The sequence below is a fragment of the Narcine bancroftii genome, chromosome 3 (assembly GCF_036971445.1).
Source record: "Narcine bancroftii isolate sNarBan1 chromosome 3, sNarBan1.hap1, whole genome shotgun sequence".
NCBI lineage: Eukaryota > Metazoa > Chordata > Chondrichthyes > Torpediniformes > Narcinidae > Narcine > Narcine bancroftii.
Genome location: NC_091471.1, coordinates 113,318,957 through 113,335,742, shown reverse-complemented (window position 1 = coordinate 113,335,742; position 16,786 = coordinate 113,318,957). Strand labels below are relative to the sequence as shown.

The window sequence follows — 16,786 nt, the reverse complement described above, 5'->3', positions numbered from 1 at the left end:
TTAATTCCTTCTCTCCTGGAAGTAATGAACCAGATAGAAGAAACACAAAACTTGCCAGATTCATGTAAGACAGCAATAATTACAGTAATACCAAAGACGGGGAAGGATCCATTAACATCAGCATTATATAGACCAATATCTCTACTTAACTCAGACTATAAGATAATAGCAAAATTATTAGCAAACAGATTGGCCGATTGTGTTCCAAAAATAGTAAAAAAAGATCAAACTGGATTTATTAAGAAAAGACGAACAGCAGATAATGTCTATAAACTTATTAATCTAATTCATGCAGTTCAAGGGAATAAGAAGCCAACAGTGGCTGTTGCTTTAGACACAGAAAAAGCCTTTGACAGAGTAAAATGAACCTCTGTAATACTTTAAATAAATAGTTCCAATCTACCAGAAAAATATATTAATTGGATTAAAGCATTATATAATGGACCGTTGGTAAAGGTAACAGTAAATGGATTTGTATCGAACCAATTTAAATTAAGTAGGTGAACTAGACAGGGATGTCCATTATCCCTCTCATTGTTCACCTTAGCAATAGAACCATTGGCAGAACTAATAAGAACAGAAAATTAAAAAGGGATAAAAATAAAGGAGAAGGAGTATAAAATCAGCTTATTTGCAGATGACATCATAGTATACTTAATGGAACCAGAAATATCAATAAAAGAATTGCAAAAGAAATTGAAGGAGTATGGAGAAATATCGGGGTACAAGATCAACGCAAATAAAAGTGAAGTGGTGCCAATGAGTAACGCGGATTATACAAAATTTAAAAAAGAATCACCATTTAAATGACAAACACAAGCAATCTGATACCTAGGTATCAGGTTAGATAATAACTTAAGCCACCTGTACAAACTAAATTATCAGCCACTAATAAAGAAATTGCAGGAAGACTTAGAACATTGGAAAGAATTACCACTAACATTGATAGGGAGGGTAAATTGCATTAAAATGAATGTCTTCCCAAGGATACAATACTTATTTCAATCATTACCAATTCCCTTAACAGAGAAATTCTTCAATGAACTAAAGAGAATAATAAGGAAATTCTTATGGAAAGGGGGGAAACAGAGGATAGCGCTAGATAAATTAACAGAGTGATATAAACAGGGTGCTTTGCAGCTACCAAACTTAAAAAAATTATTGTAGAGCAGCACAATTACAGAATCTATCAGATTTTTATCAGACAAGGGAAAAACCAGACTGGACTAAGATAGAACTAGATAAAATAGGAGAGAAGGTACCAGAACATATACTTTATAAGTGGGATGGAAAGCTGGTGCAATATAAAAGCTCACCAGTATTGCTTCATTTACTTAATATATGGGAGAAGATCCACTTAGAAAAGAAAAAAACAAATTACCAAATACCAAAATTGTTATTGACACAAAACCCACTAATCCCTTTAACCATAGATAACCTTTCCTTTAGAGAATGGGAGAGAAAAGGAATCAAAAGAATAGAAAATTGTTTTTTGGAAAATAATTTATTAACATTTGAACAGGTGAAGTACAAATATGGAATAACTCATGGTACAATGTTTGCATATTATCAACTGAAATCTTATTTAAAGGATAAATTGGGAAACAGACTGAGATTACCAGAAGGAAGTAGCTTTGAATATGTGATTACAGACACGATGATAATTAAAAGATTTAAAATGAACATGTACATTAAGCTGCAAGATAAGGAAAATTATTAAATAAGCTATAAACCTAAACAAAAATGGGAAAAGGATTTAAACATAAAGATAAAAAATGAAGCATGGGAAAAGTTATGTTCTGGAACGATGAAGAATATAATAAACACAAGGTTACGCATGATACAGTATAATTGGTTACACAGATTATAAATCATGCCTCAAGTTAAAAGAATGGGATCCAACATTATCAGATAGATGTTTCCGCAGTAAAAAGGAAATGGGAACAACAGTACATGCAATTTGGGGATGTAAGAAAGTGAAAATGTTTTGGAAAGATCTAAATCAGATATTAAATAAAATCACAAAAAATAACATACCAAATAATCCAGAGATCTAATATAAGAAGTAAGGAATTAGGCCTCAAATTGGATAAAGCACAAAAAAGATTTATTATGATAGCCTTAGCAGTAGCAAAAAAATGTATAATGTCAACTTGGAAAATGGAAGGGAGCCTGAGAATATAGCAATGGTACATGGAAATGAATAAATGTATTCCATTGGAAAAAATAACATATAATTTCAAAAATAAAGTCACATTATTTGAACAAATTTGGGAACCGTACATGGAACATTACAGAAAGGGCTTGCCTCGGACCTCCACCCCCTAAAATGATGGAAAGACAAAATGACTTGATCCAGTGTATAAAAGTAGATGACACATTTTTCTTGTTTATTTTTAATTGTGTGAAGACATTGTTTAATGGTTTTATTGTATTGTATATGTTGAATATATATTGGTTTTGGTGGGGGGTGGGAAGGGAGGGTAGTGGGGGAAAAAATGGAAAAAATTCCTCTGTGTATATTTAATGAGAAACGTTTGTATATATTTTGGTTGATATGGTTCACAGTGTGAAAAAATAAAAAAAAGAAACATAATTCATTCTGTGTTCAAAGTAATCCTTTTAGATTTTACGTCCTCTATTCAAAAAGAAAGTCTACCTTTTGAAAATGGGGGTTGCTATTGGAGAATTCTCACTTGTGTTCTAGTCATGATCTTTAATGGAGGGGTACTGGATCCTTATCTGTGAAAGATACTTTACATCCTGTTTTGTGGAAAAGCTCATCACTATTTCCTTTGATCCATGTCACCCTATTGTTGGGAGTCAGAAGATCTGTCCAGCCAAGCAGTCTGAGATAAGAAATTTTAGCTGTTATTGGAGCCTTTGGAAAATTAAGCTGTTTTGTGTGAAATTCATAATAAAGTTCAACCCATCCATTTGTCTGCTAAAACTTAGTAAAAGTATTAACCTATTTTATATTGGCTGACATTTGAGTTTTAAAAAACTGATAGGAAAAGTTCCGTCTGTGGTAAGCTTGGTGTGTGGGTGTGGGGGTGTGTGTGTGCCCATATGCATTGTTATCCGTTTATCTTACTCAACTGTTTTACCATAATTCCCTTTATATATCCTGCCTAAAATTTTCAATAGGTCCCTAAGGTCTCTGTTCTATATCTGTAAATTTTTCCTACATTTGTTCACAGAACGGCTTTAGCAGAAGTGGTCTTGACCTGGTGCTGTGGAATGAACACTGTTTTCATCATGTGGCGCAAGTTACTACAATCACAACTTTCACTTCTACACGCAGACCTGGTCATGACCATAGCATTGTGCAAGATGTCTGTGCAGTCCGTTGTGTGCTGCTGGGAAAAAAAAGATCCGCAATTGATATTCACCAGTTAATTCTCAACTTCATCAATGAGAGCAGAAAACTCCACAAGAGCCTACCCAGCTGAGGCAAAACTCTGCTTCTCCTGCATTGGTTAAAGTCAAATGATATTGAATTGATCCTGGAGCCATTATATTGAGGCAACCATGAAGAAGGCTCACCAATACTTGAGCTTTCTAAGGAGTTTGAATTTGAACTTGAGTCTGAGGAGATTTTTCAAATCATTGCCAGATCTGGGCCTTAGGCCCAGCGGGGCCCAATGACAAACAATTTTTGTGGGGCCCCAGCTTCACAGCCCAGGACAGTAGAATCGTAAATATAAGTTTATTATAGACTTTTTATCTCTATGGTAGAATGGAAAACAATCAAAACATGTGCTTAAAAAGTGCATGTGAGTTAATGAACTAATATAAAATATAAAATTGCACACATGCAAACCTACAAGTAAACAAACAAAATTGTAGATTACCTTTGTAAATGTGTTGATTCGTTTTTCTTGTACTTGATCAATAAATTTTTTCAGCAGATCATCTTTGCTGCAGTTCACAGCAACTGAGCATAGCTGGCAAATGCCTTTTGGAGTTCTCATGATCAGCTCGTCCTGTTTGGCCAGTTATTAAAGTTGCAAGTGCACTTGCTGGGTTATTGTCAAAAAGCTTGCAGTAGTAACAGAAGACTTTATCACTTGATACAGTGATTAGCCTGGGGCAATCTACAATTTCACCATTTGGCAGTTTTCTTTTGCAGCAAAATTTTGAAAAACGTGATTCACTCTTATTTTTGGGGAAGACTCACCCTCTCCACCAGGGCATCAGTCTTACTTCTCCTCACGTGCTTTATTAGAAGGGCCGGACCTAGTGTGGTGAGCCAGGTTAGGAGTGTAGTTCCCAATGCTGATCTTCTTTCAAAATTGAATAAAAGCTCATGAGGAGTCGCATTGGTCGCTGGACAGAGCAGCGACCGGATGGAGTGGAGCACCATGTGTAGGACATCCTGCCAACTTGAGTCTGGGAGGCCTCTTGAGTTGAGAGCCAATTTGACAGCTTTCCAGACCATGGTGTTTCCTTTTTCAACCTGCCCATTCCCCCAGGGTTTGTTGCTAGTTGTCCTGCTGGATGTAGTGCACTTTGCCAGCAGGTACTGATATAGCTCCTCACACATAAATGACGAGCCCTGGTTGCTATTGGATCGAGCCGGGATACCTGAATGGGGTGAAAATAGAATCTAGGGCCTTGATTACTGATGAGGTGGATGTATCTGGACATGGGATAGCAAACAGGAAGCGGGAGTACACATCAATGATGGAGAGAAAAAATGTATTCCTGTTCGTGGAGGGGAGAGGTCCCTTAAAATCGACACTGAGCCATTCGAAGGGCCGGGATGACTTAATCAGGTGCACCTTAGCGGGGCAGTAGAAGTGCAGCTTGCACTCCACACAGACCTGGCAAGACCTGGACATTTCCCTGATAGTTTCCATTGAGCAGGGCAGGTTGGTCTCCTTGACAAAATGAGCCATGTGGATAACCCCCTGGATGGCAGAGCTCATTATGTAGAAACTGCAGTTGGCCGACCTAGAGTGAGACGATGCCTCACTAGGACCTCATTTTGTGATTTCAGGTACCGAGCCTTCAAAGCCTCACTGGCAGCATCATAGGTTGCACAGTCCCGAATGACTGCATACCCTTTAGTTCCTAACCCGGAAACGAGGACCGACTCCTCGAGTTCATCCGAGTTGAACACGTCCTTGGTCGCATTCAGGTAGGCCTGGAAACAGTCCAGCCAGTAAGCAAACTCCTCGGCAGCATCTAGAGATAGAGGGTCGACCAGGAGCAAACTCAGCTAGAGCAGCGCTTCCATCTTCTTGTTATAAGTTAATAAAATTGTGGCGCAAATAAAAGCTCTCACAACTGGAGGAAGAACACCCACTTTTATTAGCTTATAATAATGGGTAGGGTCTTTAGTAGGGCTCAGGGTTTAGGTGGGAAACCTGGGTTATATATGGATAGATGGGAGCGGAGCCTGGGTGCAGTAAACTAGGATTCACTGCTAGTGTGTTGTGCTGATGGTTGGCCCTGCCTCCCGGCTCCACCTATAACCCTGGTTTCCCTCCTAAACCCAGAACCCTTCTGAAGACTACATCCATAGTTATAAGCTAATAAAAGCGTTTGTTCTCCCTCCAGTCATAAGAGCTTTTATTCACACTACACTGGGGGAGAAGCCAGCCATCAGCACAACCCATCACCACTGAATCTCAGTTCACTTCATAGGCAAGTTTCTTTGTTTGTCAAATTGAACACTTTTGAAAGGGCTAATATCACTTTTAGTAAATAAATTCAAACTTTGATTATCTTGAATAACTTCTTCAGACTGGCTTCCTTTAGTGTTACCAACTTCACTGTGATGCGGCTCCACTAGCTTTTCTGTATTTTCTGAAATACTCATCTAATCCACCTTTCTCCTTTTCTTTTTCGGCCTTCTTTGCCTTGGTTATAGCCCTCTTCTGACTACGACTTAAATATTTTCTTCTTTTATCCCTTAGTCTTTTATTCATATTTACAGGAACCATGGAATCCTAAAAAAAAAACCCACAAAATATTAAAAGAATGTGTGTAGCTTGCTCACAGCATGGATCACAACTAAAAATGGCGCCACAATGTTTGTTGACATTAATTAAGCAACATTAGTGCTCACATGTTCAAAACTTGAACATCAGTGGCACTAAATCTAAATTTCAGGACAGAGTTTTAAAAAGTTTGTTATCTCAGGCAATCCAGTATTTTGGAGGTCATTATTTTGGATTTCTACAGTAAAAATAATTTAAAATATAAACAGTATAAACAAACACTACTGACTTTTTAAGAATTCATAAGAAAATTAAAATCGTTGCTGTTCTGTACAAAACCTGCAATATGGTATATTTAACAAGACTAAAGATGATATTACCCTTAGGCATGGGACCCAATTGGGAGCAATTGGTCCAATTGGCTACTCTATCCAACTTCTACAGGTGCACTATGTCAAGTACACTGACTGGTTGCATCACGTACTGGTTTGGGAATTTGACTGCTCAAAAACACAGAAGGTAACAAACATAGCCAGGTCCATCACAGGCCCTGACCTCCCTCAAGAAGGCAGCCAAAATTATAAAGGATCCCCATCACCCTAGTCACAGGCTCTTGTCACAGCATTCTTTAGGGAGAAGGCATAGAAGACCAGCATCTCTAGATTCAAGAATTGTTTCTTTGCAACAACTATCAGTCTCCGAAGCCTCCCCTTGTTACTCTTATCATCAATTACTTCGTCATCACAAAAAGGACTGTCTGCATTATTGCAAGTCACTTTTTTTGCATGAGGAATACAATGAATATATTATCTTTCAATTTAATTCACAAAGATAAGCGTATACAGAGCCGTTGTCATACCCACACTCCTGTTCGGCTCCGAATCATGGGTCCTCTACCGGCACCACCTACGGCTCCTAGAACGCTTCCACCAGCGTTGTCTCCGCTCCATCCTCAACATCCATTGGAGCGCTTACATCCCTAACGTCGAAGTACTCGAGATGGCAGAGGTCGACAGCATCGAGTCCACGCTGCTGAAGATCCAGCTGCGCTGGATGGGTCACGTCTCCAGAATGGAGGACCATCGCCTTCCCAAGATCGTGTTATATGGCGAGCTCTCCACTGGCCACCGTGACAGAGGTGCACCAAAGAAAAGGTACAAGGACTGCCTAAAGAAATCTCTTGGTGCCTGCCACATTGACCACCGCCAGTGGGCTGATATCGCCTCAAACCGTGCATCTTGGCGCCTTACAGTTTGGCGGGCAGCAACCTCCTTTGAAGAAGACCGCAGAGCCTACCTCACTGACAAAAGGCAAAGGAGGAAAAACCCAACACCCATCCCCAACCAACCAATTTTCCCCTGCAACCGCTGCAATCGTGTCTGCCTGTCCCGCATCGGACTTGTCAGCCACAAACGAGTCTGCAGCTGACGTGGACTTTTTACCCCCTCCATAAATCTTCGTCCGCGAAGCCAAGCCAAAGAAAGAATTCAATTAGTTCACTATTATATTTTTTCTTTGCAAGTACCCATTCAGCTACAGCAAGTAAGAATTTTGGTGCATATGTACTTTGTATGATGTATATGATAATAAACCCATCATTTTCATTGTCACTGAACGAGCTGGTGTAATAATGTGAGGCATTAACTGAATGCAGTACCAGGACCAGTTCTTACCTGCTGCACAGTGCCTAGTATCCAGAGAGAACACCCTGGATCATGTGTACACCAATGTCCCTGGTGCATACAAGGTTTCACCTCCCCCTCCCCCCCCCCCCACCTTCGCTACTCAGATCACATATCTGTCCTGCTAACCCCAATATACAGACCGCTGGCAAAGATTAGTTCACAGGGAGATAAGGACATGGCCTGGGGGTGAGACACAGCAATGCTGCCAGTCTGCTTTGAGACCAAGGACTGGAACTATTCCTCAGCTGTTCCTACATAAGTTGTTCTGGTCTCATAGTTATTTTGAAGTTCAGTGTAAAAGCCAGTAGGGACTTTCTTAGGGACTCCTGTTAATTTTCCTCCAAACCTCAACTGAGGCAAATCAGAACCTCTGGGGAAATCTGACTTGAAATGTGATTTGGAATCTTGCTGGTCAGTAACTCCCAGCAGAGGCTTGTAGGGATAAAAAACAGCAGTTTTGTAATCAAGAATTCCCTCCACCTCACCTTAATTGGATTCTCCACCATCACTTCAATCCCAATTCTCTCCACACAGAATAATGCTGATTTGCTTTATTGGCCAGAGGTTGTGCAGGGTAATTTCAGAGTCCCTGAAAAGACTCTGCACCAAAATAATACAGCACATACATCATCAAAAAAAATTATCATATCCATACTGACCATCTCTCACTATCACAGTTAATAGCTATCCCTGAATCTATATCATCAAATACATTATCTGTTATTATCACATTACTAACTTTGGGGACAATGTAATCTCAAATTTGCCATTACCTATCTTACATTACACCCCTGATTAAATCAATAAATACATAATTGGATCTACCACTATGAGATATACTGAGAGGATGACTAATATTGCATAAATGCAATTCTTCCCTTTCCTTTGGACCTGATTTATCTTTCTAGAAACCCTATAATTTAATATAAAACATTACCAGAACAATGAGTCGTCAACTCAAGTTTATTGTCATCTGATTCCACAAGTACAACCCGACGAAACAGCATTCGTTGGTACTCGATTCAGACACACAACCAGACATAACACACATACAAACAGTACATGTGCAGGACAGGTATTCATATATACAAACACATAAATATTGTTTCGTAATAGGAGAGCCTAATTTGATTAGTGAGAGCACATCCTTTGGTCATTCAGCATTCTCACTGAAGCTGTTCCTTAGCCTGGTGGTACTGGCTCTAACACTCCTGTATCTCTTTCTCGATGGGGGCAGCTAAAAGATGCTGTGAGTGGGGTGGAAGGGATCCTTAATGATTTTGCACACCCTCTCAGACAATGATCCCAGTAGATCATTGTGGGGGTGGGGGATGGGGGGAGGGATACTCCAGTGATACTCTCTGCCACCCAATTGAACTCCAATCCATTTCTCTGTAGCACCGTACCACACGGTGATGCAGCCAGCCAGGACATTATAACCATATAACCGCTTATAGCACGGAAACAGGCCATGTCGGCCCTTCAAGTACTGGTTCACTTCTTGTTAGAGATCCTATAGAAGGTTGGCATAATGGTGTCCTGTATCCTTGCATGCCTCAGTCTTTTCAGGAAGTGTAGCCGCTGTTGCATCTTCCTGATAAGTGAGATGTTGTGTGTCCACGATAGATCACTAGTTAAGCAAACTCCAAGAAACTTGGTGCTCTCCACACTAACCACTACAGAGTTGTTGATGTATAATTGAGGGTGGTCATTACTGGTCCTCCTGAAGTCCACAATCATCTCCTTCATTTTGTCCACACTGAAACTCAGGATGTTACTCTTGCCCCATATCACAAGATTTTTCACCTCTTCTCAATATTAGACAATAGACAATAGACAATAGGAGCTGGAGTAGGCCCTTCGGCCTGTCGAGCCAGCACCGCCATTTTACAGATCATGGCTGATCACTACCATCAGTACCCCTTTCCAGCCTTATCCCCATAACCCTTAACTCCTTTGCCCACTAGAGTCTTATCTAACTCTCTTTTGAACATAATCAGCGAATCTGCCTCTACCACCCTCTGTGGCAGAGCATTCCACAGATTCACACTTCTCTGGGTAAAAAAAATGTTTTCTCATCTCCGTCCTAAAGGGCCTACCCTGTATTCTTAAACTATGCCCTCTAGTCCTCGTCTCCCCCATCATTAGGAACAAGTAATCCGACTTCACCCTGTCTATCCCCCTGATGATTTTGTATACCTCAATCATGTCCCCCCTCATCCTTCTAAACTCCATCGGATACAAGTCCAGTTTTTCTAGCCTTTCAGCATATGCCAACCCCGCCATCCCTGGAACTAACCTTGTAAATCTGCGCTGCACACCCTCTATAGCTAGTATGTCCTTCCTCAAAATTGGAGACCAGAACTGGACGCAATACTCCAGGTGGGGTCTCACCAGGGCCCTGTACAACTCATCTTTGTTGCTGATTAAACCAACTACTGTTTTGTTATCTGCAAACTTAATGACACTGTTAGAGCTGGATCTGGAGATGCAGTTGTGAGTCCGTAATGTGAATAAGAGTGGGATAAGCTCACAGCCCTGAGGTGCGGCAGTGCTCATCATGACATTGCTCGACATTCTGATATCAACTTGAACAGGCTGTGGTCTTTCCATGAAATAGTTCCAGTCCTTGGTCTCAAAGCAGTCTGGCAGCACTGCTGTACCTCACCCCCAGGCTATGTCCTGATCTCCCTGTGAACTAATCTTTGCCAGCGGTCTGTATACTGGGGTTAGCAGGACAGATATGTGATCTGAGTAGCGAAGGTGGGGGGGGGGGGAGGGGCAAAGTGCAGGCTTGTATGCACCAGGGACATTGGTGTACACATGATCCAGGGTGTTCTCTCTGGTGGCAAAATTGACATGGTAAAGCTTTTTCATGGTTTCACTCTCATTAGCCGAAGGCAGAACCTAGACTGCAGTGATTAGCGTGGCTGAGAATTCCCTGGGCATGTGGAAGGGTCTGCGTTTCACAAGAAGGTACTTTATCTCTTCTGAGCTGAATGACTTCACAACAGAGACATTTGTTCACCAGTTCTCGCTGATGTAAATGCACAGTCTCCCCTCCTCGAGGTTTGCCAGAAGCGGCAGCATCTCTGTCTGACCTGAAGGTCCCCTCAGCTGGATCGCTGAGTCTGGAATGGAGTTTCTGTAATCATTAGAACACAGTAGGCCTGCAGTTCTCTCAGGTTCAGATCCAGCTTCAGGTAATCAATTTTCTTCTCCAGTGATCTTACGTTTGAGAGTAAGATCAATGGGAGCGTGGGTCTGAAGAGGTTATTTCTCAGTCTAACCTCAATGCCAACCCATTTTCTATGCTTCGGCCTTCTCCAGCAGCGCTTTCAGATGGCCTCCCAAGCTTCTCTGGCAATGCGCTCTGCAGTTTGTTGCAGTCTGTGTTCCCTACTTCAGGAAGTTAAAACTGCCCAGAATCTTACTGAACCGATCCGCTAATTTGAAAGTCTGGTTCATATGAGGATGTAACAAGTACTTCTCAGGTAATGTTGTTCGTCCATTTCTGCCATAGATTATTAAGGCTTCTTTCTTCTTTGGGATGGACAGTTATTACAGTAAGAAAATAGAACTTTACAGCAAAGTACAGGCCCCCTGGTGCCAACCTATATAAACTTACTCAAACTAAACCTTCACTACCTCTCCTTCAAAACCCTCTATTTTTTCTTGTATCCATATGCCTGTCTTAAGTTTTTTAAATTTCCCAATTGTACCAGCTTCCACCACCAAACCTGGTAATGCACTCTAGGTACCCACTACTCTTTGTGTATAAAAAATTACCCCTGATGTCTCCTCTAAACTTTTCTTCCCTCACCTTGTAAAGGTATCCTCTGCAGTTTGCTAGCCCCACCCTGGGAAAAAGGCTTTGGCTGTCCACCCTATCTCCTCCTCTCACAATCTCAGTCATCTCTCTTCCTTCTTCACTCCAAAGAGAAAAGCCCCAACTGTGTTAACTTACTCTCAAACGTGAGACATTTTCCAATCCGGGGAATATTCCGGTAAATCTACTCTGTGCCCTTTCCACAGTTTCCACATCCTTCCAGTAATGAGGCAACCGGAACTGAACACAATACTCTCTCTAAGTGTCTAACCAGAGTTTTGTAGAGCTGCAACATTACCTCATGACTCTTGATCTCAACCCCATGACTAATGAAGGCCAACAAACCATAACCCTTCTTAACAACCCTATCAACCTGCATGGCCACCTTGAGAGATCAATGGATTTATTGCCCCAATGTCCCTCTGTTCTTTCACACTGTTAAGAATCCTGCCACTAACCATGTACTCTGTCTTCAGGTATGACTCTCCAAAATGCATCATCTCACACTTATCCAGATTGAACTCCATCTATCACTTTTCCTCCCAACTCTGCATCCTGTCTATATATTGTTGTAACCTGCAATAACTTTCTATACTATCCACAAGATCTCCAATCTTTATATCATCTGTAAACATAGTGATCCATCCCTCTACCTCTTCATTCAGATCATTTATAACAATCACAAAGAGCAGGGCCCCCAGAACAGATCCCTGTGGAATTCTACTAATCACTGACCTCCAAGCAGAATATGTTCCATCTACTACTACATTCTGGTTTATGCAGGCAACCAATTCTGAATCAATAGAGCCAAGATTCCATGGATCCCATAACTCATGACTTTCTGAATGAATCTATCATGGGGTACCTGGCCACATGCCTTACTAAAATCCATATACACCACATCTACCATCATCAATTTCTTTAATTGCCACCTCAAAGAACTCAATTAGGCTCGTCAAGCACGAGGTATCCATCACAAAGCCATGCTGACTCTCCCTGAGAAGATTGTACTTCTCTAAATGCTCGTAAATCTGTCCTTAAGAATCCTCTCCAATAGTTTGTCCACAGCTAATGTAAGACTCATTGATCTATAATTCCAAGGATTCTCCCTTTTACATTTTTTAAACAAGGGGACTACATTTCCCATTCTCCAAACCTCTGATACCTTCCTTGTGGCCAGGGAGGAGATAAAGATCATTGCTAATGCTCAAGCAATCTCTTGCCTTGCTTTCTGTAGTAACCTGGGAAATACAGCTCCTCATCTGGTCCCAGGGAATTATCAATCAAATATTTTTAAGAAAATCCAGAACTTTCTCTTTCTTAACCTCAACATGCTCCAGCACATAAGCTTGTTCTACACTGACCTCACATTTTGACCAAGGTTCCTCTTTCTGGTGAACACTGAAGCAGAGTATTCCTTTAGGACCTCCCCAAGCCTCCTCCACCTCCAGACTCATGTGGTCTTCTTTATCCTTAAGCCTTCATTCTTTTCATCCCTCTGTTCTTCACGTATACATAGAACACCTAAAGGTTTTCCTTAATCCTACTTGCCTTCTCATTCTCACTTCCTGCACCCCTTAGTCCATTCTTGAGTTCTTTCTAGCTACCATATAATTTTCTTGATCCCTTCTTGTCTTTTGCTTCCTAAACCCTTTGTATGCTTCTTTCTTCCTCTTAATAGCCACCTTACCTCTTTTGTCAAGCACAGTTCCCTTATCCTACCATCTTTTCCTTGTCTCAATGAGACAAACCTATCCTGAACCCCACGTAAGTGATCACTGAGCATTCTCTACATTGTTTCTGTGCTTTTCCTCGAGAACATCTGTTCTCAATTTACTCTCCCCAATTCCTGATTAATCCCATCATAATTAGTTCTTCCCCAATTAAACACTTTACCTGTCTGTCTATATCTTGTTCATACATATGCTAAAGATCAGGGAATTGTAGTCATTGTCACCAAAATGATAATTTTACCCAGTACTAGGTCCAGTATGGCCTCTCCTCTGGTCAGCTTGTCTACATCCTGTGTCAGCAATCCCTCTTGGATCCACCTGAAAATTCTGCCCCATTACCAGAACAGGTCCTCTTGCAGTAAGGAGCTGCCAGTCAATATTTGGGAAGCTGATCCTCCATAATAACAATCCTATTATTTCTGCACCCTTGTAAAATCTGCCTTTGCTCTTCCATGTCCCAAAGACTATTTAGGGGCCTACAGACTACTGCCAATACAGTGATTGTTCCCTTCCTGTTTTGACTTCCACCCATACTGGCACAGCAGACAATCCCTCCTCATTGTCCCCTTTTCTGGAGCAGTGATGCTATCCCAGACCAGTAATGCTACTCCTTCCCCCTTCCCACCTCGTTTATCTCCTTCCTATTCCTTTTAAAACATCTAAAGACCAGTATCTGCATCAGCCAATCCTGTCATTGCATCATCCAACATAACGGTAGCAACAACGTCATAATTCCACATACTGATCCATGCTCTCACTTCACCTCCCTTATTGCGAATAGTTCTTGCATTGAAATAAGTAAGTTTCAAATCCTCCAACTGACTATGTTTATGCTCTGAGTGAGTACAAGTTGATATTAATGCCATCCGATTGCAGGTGTTCTTCCTCCAATTTGTCGGTGGTCTCAGTCTCGCAGTGCACAAGACCATGGTCGACATGTTGGCAAGGAAATGGGGCAGAGAATTTCTCTGGTTTCCATTAACCTCCCCCCCCCCCATCTATCCCTATGTCTCCTCTCCTGTAGTTCTGCCTCTCTCTCTCTTTCCCTTCCCCCCAGCTTTGCACTCACTGAGCCAACCCCCTCTCCCAATCAATAATTCTAATCTTTCCTCTCTCCTGCCCTATATCCATATCCAATTTACTCCTTTTGGCTGTTGGTCTGTGCTCCTCGCCCTTTTAATTCAGACGCCTTCCTGCTTTTTTGGAGAAGGGAACAGGTCCAAAACTTCACTTGTATATCTTACTTCCTAGGGACACTGCAAGACCTGCATTTCTGTGTGTTTACTACATTTATGCTCCCTTCTCTGCAAATCCTTCCTCACAAACTCACTACACATAGCTTAAACCTTCCACCATTTTCTCAATTCTGTGCCCGCTCATTCTGGCTCCCATTTCCCTGCTAAACTAGTTTAAAACCTTCCCAACACCTATTCATCCCCCTCCTGTTCAGGTGCAACCCATCCTTTTTGTTCACGTCATACCTTTCCTAGTAAAGGTCCCAACTTCCCATACACAACATGAGCAACACGTTTTTTTGTATACAAAGGCTTATGTATGTAGGTACTGTACTGTACTTTCTATCTATCATGGCTCCTATCTGTCATTCATTGAAGAAGGGCTCAGGCCAGAAAAGTCGTCAATACCTCTTTCTCATATTGTCTGTGCTCAAGATGGTGGTGCCTATTAATTCGCAGCAGCCATGAGGGTTTGCAGACTCTGGGGACGTGGAGGACTGGAGCATGGCACCAGAGAACAGAAAGATCACCCCCCCCCACCACTGTCTGAGAAGGAAATGTGGAGGAGATGACCCATGGGACAGTGACCACAGTGGCTGACCTGTGAGGGGCTCTGAGGCTGAGGGACCAGTGAATGCAGTGGGTTGCTGGTGACTTGAGGCGAGGAACACATGGAGGCTGTGGGCTTCTGGAGACTGCTATCAGGAGACTTGTGCCAGGCTACAGATTGCTGGAACCTGGCTCAAACTGGCTGGAGGGATACCAGATATCGGAACCAGGATGTGAGGGGGGGGGGGTGCCGATGGTGCTGAAGGGATCCTGACTGTGTAGGAGGTTCAAATCTGGAGCTCGGGTTGCCAATGGTTTGGTCTAGACTCTGAATGGCTGCGGAAGTACTAGAGGTGAATCTACGGACATTCGACTCTGGGAGGACTTTCTTTTGCTTTTTTTTCTCTGACTGTATCTGACTGTAAGAGGCACTTAGGTGATTCCTGCCAGTGCTGAACCTGTCTGCATTGCAGCGGGCAAAAAGAAATTTCATGTAATAGGACACTTTTTTTTACTATGACAATAAATTAAATCTTGATCTTGAAATGCAGCAAAACCAGTGTTAGTGATAACAGCAGCAAAAGGCAAAGGAGAAATATCGATTTGGAAGTGAAACAGAAGGTTATTAAGTGGCATGGAAGTGAATTCTATTGTCCATGATTTAGGAAGGTCGCATTCGACAATCAAGATGATCCTCAAAAACAAAGAAATGATGTGACCAAAGAGTGCGTGAATGGCATATGTAGCAGTATATACATGTCTTAAAGGAATTTGAAGAAGATGTTGAGATTGCAAAGATTAATAGGGCTGTTGTTGAGATGGTAAACAACAACCTGAACCTAGATATAGATAATGAGGTCATTGAAGAACTAGAGGTGGTTCCTGAGGAACTAACAAATGAAGAGTTTCTGGAGCTAGAGTGAATAGCTGAAGAAGAGGCAAGGGAAAAGGAAACTGCAGAAGAAGAACAGGTGCAGAAGAGGTTCACTGTTAAGGGATTCGCCAGATTATTTGCAGTCTATAACAGCTTGCTGAAGAGATGGACCCAAACATGAATGCTTTTCACTGATAGAGTGTTTGCTGAATATAAAGAAAGTTATGAAGAAAAGAAAAAGAAAACTAGGCAAACAACACTGGCCATGTTTCCTGAAGAAGCCAACACCTCCCCAAAGAAGAGCCTCAGCCAGGTCCTTCAGGCTTTACAGAGCGACAATTCATCAATGGACTGCCACTCTGTAATTTCATGTTATTCGACCTGCCACTCTTCCAGTGGAATACTATGAGGAAGTTGAGAATAGTGATGTGGATGATCCTGATCCTCTTTGTTAAATTGTGTGTGATGTAGGCTAAGAAAGTATTTACATAAAAGTTTAAAAAGTGAGGAAAAATTAAACAATTTAATTTAATGTAAGTTCAGTACAGGGGCATAACCTTTCATCCGGAATTCTGAAAAATGGCCACCTCCAAAAACCAGCACTTTTTTTGGTAGATGACATCTGCTCATCAAAGATGGAGTTTGGCGGCAAACATGGCCCGATGCGACCCTCGCTCAACTCCCATCTATCCCATCGCGTTCCACATTGATAATTTGCGGTATCATCGCTCTGACTCTTCCTGGCGCGTGCTGTCTCTAATTAGTGCAACTATCACTTTATAAGAGCAACTCCTATTCGACCGCCATCACTGATTAGCGCTATCGTAACTTTATAAGTGCTCCTCCCTGTCGAGCATCGTCGCCACCTGCCCTTCCAGTCGACACTGCCAGTCAGAAGCCTTGGAACACGGCAAAGAGAGCTGCAGAGTCCCT

The 16,786-nt window shown here is 41.8% G+C and overlaps 1 protein-coding gene across 14 annotated transcripts in view; it reads left to right on the top strand.

Moving 5' to 3' along the window:
* Positions 1–16,786, top strand: part of LOC138757496 (Krueppel-like factor 3) — a 120,194-nt gene that overhangs the window by 61,625 nt on the left and 41,783 nt on the right. For 4 of the 14 annotated variants that reach the window (XM_069924945.1, XM_069924949.1, XM_069924950.1 and 1 more), the window contains one exon: positions 5,003–5,143. The exons of the other annotated variants lie outside the window; for them this stretch is intronic. The gene's annotated coding sequence lies outside the window, so the exon portion shown is untranslated. The remainder of the gene's footprint in view (positions 1–5,002; positions 5,144–16,786) is intronic. 14 annotated transcript variants of the gene reach the window in all.